The 13,658-nt window shown below is 33.5% G+C and overlaps 1 long non-coding RNA gene across 1 annotated transcript; it reads right to left on the bottom strand.

The window, feature by feature from the left end:
* Positions 1-4,547: 4,547 nt before the first annotated feature.
* Positions 4,548-13,336, bottom strand: LOC147400237 (uncharacterized). The gene is made up of 8 exons (XR_015179247.1): positions 13,194-13,336; positions 11,783-11,940; positions 10,361-10,430; positions 9,692-9,723; positions 8,220-8,351; positions 7,463-7,568; positions 5,625-5,858; positions 4,548-5,191 (listed from the first exon to the last, which is right to left on the bottom strand). It is a non-coding gene; the product is annotated as an uncharacterized LOC147400237 (long non-coding RNA).
* Positions 13,337-13,658: the final 322 nt, after the last annotated feature.

The raw sequence follows: 13,658 nt of genomic DNA, 5'->3' as shown, positions 1-13,658 counted from the left end.
CCATGAAATTTTGAAAAGATTGCATGACCCTTATCGATAAAAATCATGGTGACCTAGAGTGAGATTGAGCCCTAAGAGTCTAACAAACCTACAATAGATAAAGATTGATAGTGCGTGCAACCCTTTTTGGCAAATGATGATTGAGGTGACTTCACCTGACCATGAGTGATTCTAACAAACCTCAAATAGATGAGGATTGATAGCATTACACGGACCTTGACCCACAAGTGGGATCAATCATGATAGGTTCTAACAAACCTAAAATAGATAAATGTTGATAGCACTATGTATCATAAGTGTTTTGAAGTTCTAAGGAAAAGACAGGGGAGGTATATCCTATATATCAAGGTAAAAAGCTTTTCACCTCTCTTGGAGCTGAAGTGCAACTTAGACTTATGGGATTTGAGTCGTACTTCTAGACCTATAGATACACCTAGGTCTAAAGAATCGGAACCTTAAGTCTAATCTGAAAAGAATTCCACAAATCCTAAAAGTTGTCATGATTGAGATATGTAACGGATTCCTAAATTTTTTTAGGATTCTTTAAATTCAAATTATTTGATTGGATTAACCCAAGTAAGGATTGACCATTTAAATGCATAGGGAAACCTATGATGATTGGAATGATGACATTGAGTCCTAATTCTATACTTGAGAAAATCTGGAATACTTTGATGGGCCTTGAGTTTGACCCTAAAAGTAAGGTTACCCTCGAAACTAACGAACCCCTGGCTCAACTTTAAATGAGAATGTGAAGACATACTTGATTTGGATTTGGACTCATCACAAGAAGTCAAAAGAGTAAGAAAAAGTCTAGGTTCTATTCTGATCCATGGGCGAAGTTCAAATTAGGTTAAAAACTTGTTATGACCAAGGAAAAAGGTGGATAATACCAAAAACCTCCTTTGTTTATAGGGCGGTTAATCCAAGATACAATATTCCCTAACCATAGGTTAGGTATGGCTAGGCAAAACGTTTACCCTGGCCGAAGGTTACTTGAGACCCTTAAAATTTTTCTTGACCTATAGATCAAAACTTAATTTTCTGCAAAATTTTTCCTTCCCAACATCAGTTTTCAACTTATTTTACTGGATTTTGGCCATATTCAAGTTAGGAACTGACTTTGGGAAGTCTAGGTCATTAAGAAGTGTCTTGTAAGGCTTAAAAGAAAAAGAAATGGAGAAATCCCCCCTTACCAAAGGTGGGACACCCTCTAACCAAAAGCTATGCATAATTGGTGATAGTTAGGTTGAAGGTTCTCAAATCTTCAAATCTCCATAGGAGTCAAAGCAAGTATTTCATAGCTTGATGATTGAGTTAGATATTTTCGTCTCCATTTCTTAAGGTGAACGACCTCAAGGCGTAAGATTACTTAGATCCTAGGCTAGAGAGCTCTTATAGGATGGGTGGTTTGTGTATTTGCTATGATCGAGAGGTGCACAAGCGCATTTTAAAAAAGGTATACCAACTTTACAATGAAATAAATCCTAAACATATAAGCAAATCAGTCCCACATTACAATCATTCACCATACCACAAGAAAGAACATAAAAGAAAGAAACAATGTTAGTTTACAAAAGGAAAAACAATAAATTAATGTTTCAAAATCAATACTCATTGTCATTAAAATTTTGATTTGAACCCTTGATATCTCTAGTGGAGTTGTCAGGTAGTAGATACACGGACTTTGAAACCTTTGGGGAGGTTTGAACTCATTTACATGGGTTTATGAGTCATCACCATTCAATTAAGGTGTGAATAAACACCATAAAAAGATTTTATAATATTCTATTTTTTTGCCTTGTAGTGACTCACATATCCAAAAGATAAGGGGGAAAAGGTTTACCTAGAAATTTAAGGTAAGGAGGTTTGGTTTAGGGACAAGGAAGGTGTTAAGCACCTTGTCCCTCTCATCCTAAAATGATTATCAATAGATGACCAAATGGTATGATTAGGAAACTCTTTTTCGATTTTGAAAGTAAAAAAACTAATAAAGAAAATTAAAAGGCAAACGAACTATAGACTAATTTTATGAAATAGAAGATTTAAACTAATAAACAAGCTAAAACAAAAATGTTACTTGTTGAAATTTTTGATGAGCTTGGGACTTTGATGAAAACCTACATGGATCTTATCATTTAAAGTCTTAAAATTTCAAAATAATTTTATGTGCTCCTTAGGGAGACTTTATTTATTGATTTGATCATTTGGTGAGGTTCATGATTTGAACCACACCATATAGCAATCAAAACTACATGCATGAAACTTTGTCCATTTTTAGACTATTTTTGTTAGCTCTAAAGGTTGAATATTGGTCCATAAGAACCTACACTCTTGCTTATAGCAATTTTAGAAGTGAATGTGTGAAAAGTGTATGCATGTGATGGACTTATCAAATGAAGATTACCTCCAAAGAGGGTTTACTTTTTTACTTCTATTACAATCAAAGAAGGAAAAACAAGAAGGACTATTATTCTAAGAAGCTTAAATTACAAGTAAATCATTTACACTATGAATTTAAATTGCATGGAAATAAAGAAAGAAAGTAAAACAACATAATCTAATGCTCTCAATGAGTTTATTAAAGACTTATTGGGGGGGGGAGGGGGAGATTACCTAAGAGAGATTTCTCTCTCTCCCCAAGCCTCTAAACTAGAAATTTAAAGAACTACATTAAGAAGTAAGCAAGTAAACTAAGTAAGAAAAGTATTTGTAAGTAAAGATGGGGGGATAGTGAGAATAAGGGGATTAAAAGGGGGAGATTGGACAGTTCAGCCCCATCTTGGTCTTCTTCTTTTCTTCATTCTTAATCTTTTTGATTTGTTCTTCCGATGATTTTTAGAAAGGCTTTAAGAGAATAGGAAGGCTTAGAGAAGCTTGGGGGAGTTTGGACAAAATTTTAAATCACCGAAATGAGCTTCTTCCTCCCAAATTTCTTGGATGGGGGTCTTATTTTTAGGATTTTGAGAGATCTTTGGGAATAAACTTGTCCTAAATTATAGGGTTCCCAATATTTTCAATGAAACCTCTAGAGAAAACGCGAATTACTTCTGCTCTCTTTGTAATTGATGGTATTTCACTCTCCTATAGGTCTCACCAATCATGAAGATTAAAAAGATAGGATTGTAAAAGATCATAATTTCTAGAGAATTCTTTAAGGAGGGTAGAAAGGTCCTAGGTCATTAGTTTTGGGTTAAATCATAGAGAACTAAGGTAGATGGTATGTAAATATGGATTGGGATTTTGAATATTAAGGTCATCTAGCCCGACTAATTCTCTAACAACGTAGGGTTAAGAATGTTTTTACTCACAATTTCTAGAGAATTCTATGAGTTGGACAAAATTGTCAAAATCCCTTGAACTTGGTCTAATTACATTGACCCTTTGAAGATTGATGATAGACTTAGAGGACATGAGGGCAATCTACTTTGGCTTACTTCTAATAAAATAAGGTTAGGGTAGTAATTACTCATGTGGGGACCAATTTGACCATGGATTTTTATTGGGAGAATAGAGAAATTACAAGAAGACCATGATGATGGGTTTATTGAAGAATTAAATGATGAGCAAAAGAGTAAAATGGAGAGATTTTCTTGGGGAAAAATTTATTAAGGAGTCACTACAACATTTTTTGATCTACAGCGGCGGATTTTTCCGCCTCTAAAAGGTAATTTTTCCACCGGTAAAAGTTATTGCGGCGATGAGCAGCGGAACCAAAGATCCGTCGTTGTTTCCTCCGTCGCTAACTATAGCAGCGGATAATGTATTCCACAGTTGCAGGTAGTACCTTTAGCGACGGATATTAAGATCCGCTGCAATAGGTCGAATTTTTAACAAATAGAATATAATACATATAGCAGCGGATATCAAGATCCGCTGCAATAGGTCAATTTTTTTAATAAATAGAATACAATACATATAGCGGCGGATATTAAGATCCGCTGCAATAGGTCAATTTTTTTTAAAAAAAATATAACACATATAGCGGCGGATATTAAAATCCGCTGCTATACGCTTTTAAAAAAAAAAAATTATTATATATCCTTCAAAAACAATATATAAAAACGGAATTTGTATCCACTGTTGTAATTTTTTTTCATATATATATATATATATATATATATATATATATATATATATATATATATATATATATATATATATACATTTAACCTGTGTCCTCCAACCTGTACAGATTGAAAACTTTAAAATAAATAATATAAGAGAGTTGCTATTGCCACACTAACTTTTATTAATCCCGCACTAATACATAAGTAAATCACTAAAGAACTGCACATGTTTATAGTTTAAACTAACATCTTTATTCAGGAGTCAAGACTATATTGACAAAAAGGAATGGTAGTTTCCATAGTAACAAGTTAATTAATTCTGCACAGAATGTTTATAAAATAATACCACAACCTGTAAATGAATATTTTACCAAACATAAACTACAATCTACCAAACATGCATCTACGAAATCGAAAAACAAATTACGCATTCACGAATATTTTCACTATAAATGCATATATGAATGTATGGCACCATAAATAAAATACAGATAATGTAATATACTATAAGCTTGCAACAGTAAGCTTATCATATTCATAATGTTCTGAGAAGTTTGTATTGACTATAACCAAACATTACAGGTGAATACTTAGATTTTAAGGTTATCTAAGCAGTCACCTAAAAACCCAAGTATATAACCTAAGTTCCATAAAAAAAGCAGTCACCTTTGACAACACAGTTTCTTTTTATAAGCAAGCATGTTTAGTGGTTAGGTTAGTCATTAGTATGTGAAGGCAGGCATTGAACCCAGATCGTGGTATCAACCCTCACATACTTAAACCAACTTTGCAAGCTGACACATTCAGCTTCGACAACACAGTGAGAAAAAATAAAGATTGACCTGAAGCCAAATATTTATATTTCGTTCAAATGTCAAACCAACATACACCACTAACAGACTCCCCTCCTTGGGAAGTTGGAAACTTAGAATGAAAAAAAAAAAACATTATATTTCAAAAGAGGGCATGCATGCATCATTTCCTCTCTCTAGTTTCTTGGGTAGAAAAAGAAATCCATCAAAACTATAAGCATGAAGAAAGAGATATCTCACCTGGTCCATCCCACCAGATTGTATTCCAATGTGGCGTTCACATTCACATGTAAGTTGGGCAATTTCTTTCTGTAAAATAAGGAACAAGTGAATTAATGGAAGTAGCAGGAAAGTAATGGGACAACAAGCAATATACAGTTGTTAACAAACTTTCAAATTACATGATGTATTTAGAATAAAATCCTACAAAATCTTTACATTATTTTCATAGTTTCCAGGAAAAAGAAAAGTAACAATAATAAATTAGTGCTCTTTTCTGACATTGGATACACGTGCAAGATCAATAATTTGAGACATTGAATCCTCTATATTAAATTAATAATTCTATTTTGTATATATTCAATCTTCTTTGGTAAGAAAATCATATAAAAACGAACTCTACAAGCTCATCTTGTGGTAGACAAACTCTCCCTCTCAAAGCAATGTAAAGAGGAGAATTTTACAGAAATTTTTTTTGAAAAAGGAAACACAAAATATAATAGGATATATAATATAGACTTACTCTTCTCCCACATCTCTGAGGATGTTAGTAAGTTGATTATCGATACCAAAATAGATCGCAGCTTCATAAATTGTGGATGGAAGTTGGAGATTCAGGTGCAATTCCCATAACAGGAACGCTCATTAGGCCAACCGTTCCAGCCACACAATTGCAATAGAGATAAAGCTCTTGAAAATTCTGGTACCAACATTTCCTTGTATCCATTCGCAATCCTTCGATCATGTCGTTGAAGGGCTACAACACTCAAAATTTTAACTTCTTGTTCAGTTTAGAGTAATCTTTGTACAATGAAAAAAGATATTAAATTAATTTTATTAGCACATTGATATCTATGGGGAATTGTTAGACAATAGCAGTTAATGTAGCATCGAACATATCGTAAGGGCGTTCATTGAAGATATCTAGAAGTCTCTCCTCCCATCTATCAAGAACTACGGTGCTCATATGGATGGCGTTGAGGCCGCCAACCAGCTCATCTGTCATTCTACACCACACTATTTAAAATCATTATTTGCAACATCTATATATATACCAATTCAATCCTATTTGCTAATCATCAAATACATCTATAACAATTTGCCATAAATAGCCCCCTCGGTTATTAATAAAGTTCCTGAAATATGGTCAATTAATAGCTAAATCATACATAAATCCTATAGTTAATCATGTGATTGTGAGAATATGTGCTTGGTGAGAAAGAAATTAAGGGTGAGTGAGAGAACCAAAGTAAAAGGTCTTAGCATATTCAGCGTGCAAAGGCATCGACAACGTTCGTAAGCTTCTTCTAAGAATGTAGGATAAAATTCAGGTCTTCTGCAAGCATTCGCCATGGCTAAGTTTCTGGTCTGTGATTGCTTATCTATGATTTCATCTTATTTATCCAACAGATATAGAACATTTGATAAATATAGATTCGATAGACAATAACCATTGTTGTTTATATGTAGAAAATGCTGAAACAAAGGCACAAGTAATGTAATAGATGTATGACGTATGAGCACATTATAAAGTAACTGAACCCCAAGATTCAAAGATGAAACCTATTGTAACAAGTAATTTCATTTTATTGCTAAAGCTATTGTAACCATAACATAAGTCGGAGCTGTAAATGCCCAATACCATAAATGGGAAATATCAATCCTACAGTTTAGTCAAGCACAAGGATTGACAAAATAATCCCAGCAAAGGTAACTCTTGGGCCAAAAATCGACTATTGGCATGAATATAATTAATTGATTATGTTACTAGGATTGAAGATCCAAGAAGTTGTTAATAGGATAAAGTACAAAGATATCTCTCCCCATATAACCACTATATACTCTTAAATTCTTCTTTTATGTATCATAGCAGACACTCTTTGAGTGAGGAAGGAATTATGTTTATCAAGAACTATCAGAATAGTGCAAAATTTATCAGTAATTCCCAAAAGAAACAGAGCTATCAGAACTATAACATGAGATATTTCAGCCAATAGATGGCAGTAAGTCATTGCATTTAATATATTAAATGCAATTGGAAACATAGACCGTCTTAGTGCCACCTCACCCAAAATTTATATATATACATATATTGAACTATAGTTACTCCAAATTCGAAAAAGCTACCCAAAATTTTGGAACAAAGAGACCACCATATCGATGCAGTGAATTCGAACAAGCATAAGGTCCTACACTGAATTTCTGTTACAATTGATATAGGATTAGTCTAGGAGATCTTCAATGGTTCTACTTGTATTGAATTATTTGACTATTTTAAGCAATGCAAATGGTTTATAGTCTAGTAATACGTCTTTCAATGAGAATTTGGTATTCCAACTACAACACCATGGATTTCTCTACCTGAGGGCCCAAATTTCTGGCTGCAAGTCCTTATCATCGAAATATGGATTTTCACTTGGGATCGAATAGTTTCCCCATAGACCAAGGTCATCTATTTCACTGGCACCTGAATATATGCATGACAAGGATGGAACACAAAAAAGGATAAGTTAAGTAAGTAATAAGCATACAATTCCAACTTACTACAAGGAATGAAATTAATGAAATAAAAGATGGACTTTCCAATGGTTCATTGACAGCACTTTCATTCCTTCCCTTCAAATTGATCTATTAAAGTTCCATTTTTAGTGACGTTTCTTCAAGCACCTATAATAAAATATCCAATGCAATGTTCAAGGAATGAGAATACTAATGATAAGTTTTAATATAGTGCTCTGCAGACTTAACCCATCTTTGATTTCATCATCATTGAAGCCTAATAGATTTGGGATCAGCTAAACAAATCCTATTCCTCCATTCAATTATGTCCAGAGCATTGCCTTCTGTAACATAACAAAATGCTAATTAACACAAATATTTAAATTATTGGAAAGAATCCGGTATCAGGTATTTTACAAACTTGTGCTGCGAATTAGTTGAATAGGTGCATCTGTAGTAGCCAACAGTATTCAAGCATTCAGACAAAAAGAGTTATATTTGCCATGACATATTGTGGGTGAAATTAATGTCCTTCAATGATGTTCATAGGTTATAAAGCCAAATGGTAAGTTTACATCTTTTCATAGAAGGAATTTTAACATGTGCAACAAAATCTTACCATGAAGGAGGCCTTGCCTTAAGGTATGTTGAATATGACTGAGGAGCATCAATACATCCTTTGCTTTAGGATAAGTTTCATAATCCAGTGCACGATCAGGAGAAACTCCATTTTCACATATCCTAGGATGGCCTAAATTTTAGAAAGCCAACATAGTATATCTTAGAGAGGGTAATAGAACTCCAAGCAAGCATTTTAACTACACCTAACAACACTTATTACCCAAGTCGAATTTAGAATTTATTTGAATTTTGTGACTTTTTATACGATGTGATAGTATTGTTTTTCCTCAAATGAGGGGATAAAACAAGAACATAGTAGGTGGTGAGGAGGCACAATTGGCTAATTAAGCTTAGGGATCTACACCTCATAAAGCATCACATGGGTTTTCTCATTTAGTGTTCTTATCCATCCATCAATTGATGTTGCATCAGAACCACTTATGCATTTGAATTCATTATTCAAATAAACATTAGAGCTTCATAACAGATAGCTTACCTTATAACAACAAAAAATCGGTACATGTGATGGTGTTGGGTGTACAAACAAAATGACCATGAAGATGATATGAGCACGGGCCTACATCTAAGATTCCGAAAACAAATATGGTAACAGAACAATAAATGCTTGTATTGTTCTAACATGGCATGATGAATTTGTATATTAGCACAAGTTATTATGTTAAAAACAACTAAAGGGCTGTAAAAACATCAATGCCCCACCCACTAAATGTTATCAGAAATTCTATTCTCTTCATCTTCATTTGATTTTGATAGTCGGGATACTTTTTTGCTCATAATTATTACAAAGAAAAGTAGTTGATACAGGTTCAATCATTGTTAGTGTTTTATGACCAACCATCCATAGTCTTACACTTCCATTCAACCATTTCTCATGTCGGAGACAAAGATACATTTCTACACTGCAAATCATCGAGAACATGATGCTTATATGAACGGAACATTTAGATCATCATTGTCGTCAAATTGTTAACCCGCAAAATTTAGTGTAATGTAGATCAGAACCCAATTTCAAGAAGGTGATATAAATAAAAGGAAACATAAAATGATTTATGTTGTTTGGCAGCACCCAAATCCATAGATGAGATGAGAGTGATTTACCATGTTTGACAAAGAAATTACAGCCTTTTGCATGTAAAGCTATAACATGCAAGAGACAAGTCTTTGCCACACTTCCAACGATGGAAACATAAATTCTAGTATTAATTATTCACGACTTTAAGTGCTTATTATGCACTCTATAATAAGGGGTAAGATCATAAAATCCTAGACTACACTTAACAATGCATCCTATTGTAAATGTGCAGAAAAATACAAATATCCATCAATATTTTTTACTATGAACCTACACCACAATAGCTAAATTTCTGATATTCAATCAATATGTTGCATTAATAGTAGTATAAGCATTGATCTCTCTGAAATTTCAAAAATGTCGAGATAAATACTAACCACAATCTCTCGTCCGGTACCAGTTCCAGGCTCTGCATAAAATCAGAAATGTTTATACTTTGGTCCCTTGAGAACTTTTTAGTTAGTTTAAATTAGCACCCGATCGGATTTTTTTTTATATGGTTCACTGTTCCTTTCGCTCTAGGATAACCTTAGCAATGCGTAGAAATGGAAGCAAATTAAAGATAATCTTTAAAGTATAGTTGATAGGAATTAACACACCATAGGTTACATCATGGAAAATGAATTTGAGGTATACAATCAAGAAAGCAACTATCTTGGGTCATAGGTAGTGAGTAATCTATATTTTACCACAGAGGAAAGTCTAAATGCCTCAAAGAAGGCTACTATCACTAACTATTTTATGTTTTTTGGGTAACTCAAGGTGTCCCCACCCCTTACGAAGCGGGACTATTCCTTGAGGATGCACATTGACCGCCAACAGACCCCTCACATCAATTTCATTCAGGGAGTGGTATTGAACTCACATCCTTGGACAAGAAGTCCAAAGCCTTGTGCCAACTCCACCGTCCCCTGGTGGGTCGCTACTATCACTATAGTTCTCAAACAAATAAAAAATGATGCACACATCATGTATGCATATGCGACAGTAAGGGAATACATAAAAGTAAATCAATATTTATGTGATATATTAAGTTTTAAATGTACCAATTCTTCAGCAAATATGGTTGCGAATGCATCAGCAATTTGACCCGAAAGCATAACAGTTGCTGCATCCCTATAGAATAACACAGGGATTTCAAAATACAAATCTCACTTACCTTCATCAAATAATTGATAATTTTTTTTCTTTTTGTACGAAACGTTAATGGGCTTGTGTTCTATGTAAACTCTTAACAGGAAAATAATAAAAAAAGCAGAGGCATGAATGTCAATATGTGCAATGGCTAATGAGCACAGTACCTTGGGGACCCAAAACAGGAGCTTTGCATTCAAGATAGAGATCTTGGTATCGAAGCCACACAATGGGAGCAGCATAAAGTGTCAAAGTCATGCTGAAGAGAACGATCATGAAATGATATACCATCTCAAAATCAAGTAGTCAAGATACGGGACCATGAGCTTTTGTTTGCAAAAAACTACTCATTATTGCAAAAGACTCTCAAATAATAACTTAACCAAAGATCGATAGCTGGAAAAGGAAATTCAATTCATAGGTAAAAAGAAGTCCACTCAATCTAGTTAGAAAAAAAAAAAATTAAAAAAATCCAAATGAAAATTCCTAAAACATTATAAATCCTAAGATCACCTATCGGGTGAGGCTGATAATCACCCATCAAAAACTACTCATATTGCATTGCAAAAGACTCAAACCTAAAAGCAATTTAACCACCTTATAATTCAAATCAAACTAATAATTATTAATTTCCTAATTCCAACTTTTCTTCTATAACTAAAATGGGTCCTAAGACATTGAGATCTTTCTAAAACTAATAATTCCACCTTATAACTACAGCTTATATATTTGATCATAATTTGCTCCATCCAAGTCCAAATTGTGTAATTAGTCACGTTGAAAAGCTAATTGAATAAACTTTCCAATATGCCAAAAGATAAGCATTTAAAAACCTATTGAACAAAAAAAACAATGGATGTAAATAAAGTGGTGAGATCATAATTTCAGACAACTCAACCTATGGCCAATCAACCTTGAGTTTGACCCAAAGGTGGAAAGGTGAAACCCAACATTAGGCACTTATTACGTACCATTGAAACATAGATATCCTCCCCAATTGGACTTCCAACTCATTGAAACATAGATATTTGAATGATGATTAGGATTGACCAATTAATGAAAATTTCAACAAAAAATAAAAAACAAATAAGGCACTCCCATTCTTAGCACATCTCTATTTTTTTCTTTTCTTTGCTAAGTAGACAAGGGATTTTATGATATAGATAGATATAAGTGTGTGGGCGTGGGTGTGGGGGGGGGTGTTGTTGGGACAAATTCAAGACAAGAAAGCAAACATCAGACAAAAACATATTCAACAAATGTGGAGACAGCAAATTAAAGCCACGACAAAAGAAGGTCAAAAGGTGAAGTAAAAGTAAAAGAGAAGAACTTACAGCCTCTTCAGCTTGAAGTTTCTCTGCCCATCCATTCAAAGTATATGGATCATTCACAACTATACAAATTCCGGAATCGATACCTTTGGCTTTGAATTTATCAATATTGTTCTTGTAACTCGGTACATGTTGTGCTGAACAAACACTAGAGTATGCACCTTGTAAAATGACAAATGCAAGCATACATAAATAAAATTACACAAAGAAAGAAAATAATCATCAACAACTTTGCTTAATGGGTCAACAAAAAATAAGGCCTTTTTCTTCATGAATAATAATAATAAATAAATAAATAAAGACCTTATGAAAACATTGAAATTTTGAGAAAGAAAACAACCAACCGAATTACATCCAATTAAAAAACAAAGACAAAACATTAATGACTCCTTAAATTCTCAATTATAACATTAGTTGATATTGACATAAATCAACAGATACCCATCAACAATAGCTAATAAAATCAAATTTACAAAATCAAATCTAATAGATAATAATACCAAAATATTTTCCAGTCCTATGAAACCATAGATGAAAACAAAGCATTAAAATGGAAAGTAGATTGATTTTCATCTCTGCTCGTGGGATGTGCAGAATAAATTCTTTTCACACCCCTAAAATGGTGTGTTCCAAATCTGGATGGTAGGAAGATGGCTCATAATAATTCTACAACAATAACAACAAAACCTTATCCCAAAGATATAAACGAATCATGTTCTTCCATGTAAAGAAAATTTAAAAATAAAAACAAGTTCATATACACATAATGAAGAAGGGGTTACAAAAAAACAAAAAAAAAAAGGATACCTTCAACAAAATTCCCCTCCTTTTGAGTCCAAAAAGGATCCCCTTGGATGGATTGTAAGGTTTCCGGTGTTATGAGACGATGCACATATAAAACCAAATGATCACCCATTCCCTCAACAAAATTCCCCTCCTTTGAGTCCAAAAATTTCTCTTTTTGACCTCTAATTACTAATAAGCAGATAGAGAAGATGAATGCTTTAAAACCCCTATTATAAAAAACTCAAATTCTTCGTTCCAGCAGCTCTGTTAAACCAGAAATTAAAATCAACAAACAGCAACAACAAAAAGCCTAAGAAAATACTTCAAATCCATTATAAAACTTCCAATACATCTAATTTGATTCTTTCAAATCCTAAAAGACCCAAAATTTTAACAAAAAAATTGATTTTTTTCTCCTTTCAAAACAAGAAAAGCTCTACAACTATACAAAGATTTAAAAAAAAATGTAAAAAAACCATAACACAACTCAATCATGAATATCAAACCCAATAAATCCACTATTTTGCTGAAAATCAGAGCTAATCAAATGAATCCTTCTAGAGAAATAATCACAGAAAGAGATTCAAAGGAAAAAAAATTGAAAATTGCATCAAATCATCTAATGTACCTTAAACGCTCTTCTTCGATCGTGTGGTTGGTCTTCATTTTGAGCTTCAAAGAAAGAACTCAGCGATGCTTTGAAGCCCGTCAAATATGAAGAGTTCAATATATACTGAAACATGAGAGAGAGAGAGAGAGAGAGAGAGAGAGAGAGAGCTCTACCTTACAATCCAGCTTGTCGAAGAAATCTCACATCCACTCACAGATGAGAGAAAACGTGAGAGAATGACAGAGAAGTAGGAATGAGGGGGAAAACGAGGGAGGGAAAAGGATTTTCGCGGCTCTCTTTCACGAGTCAAATTTTGGTCCGTAGGGTAGTACATTTAGTGGCGGATTTTATTTTTTGCTGCCATTTCTACATAAATTTTTCGCTGCCATTTCTAAATAAATTGAGTTATGTATGACTCCCTATAACGGCGGAAAACATTATCCGCTGCAAAACATATGCCATATAGCACCTGCAATAGACATC

Source organism: Akebia trifoliata, chromosome 6 (assembly GCF_017979445.1).
Source record: "Akebia trifoliata isolate Shusen 1 chromosome 6, ASM1797944v1, whole genome shotgun sequence".
Taxonomy (NCBI): domain Eukaryota; kingdom Viridiplantae; phylum Streptophyta; class Magnoliopsida; order Ranunculales; family Lardizabalaceae; genus Akebia; species Akebia trifoliata.
The sequence above is the reverse complement of the archived record's forward strand: the minus strand, read 5'-3'. Positions and strand labels throughout refer to the sequence as shown.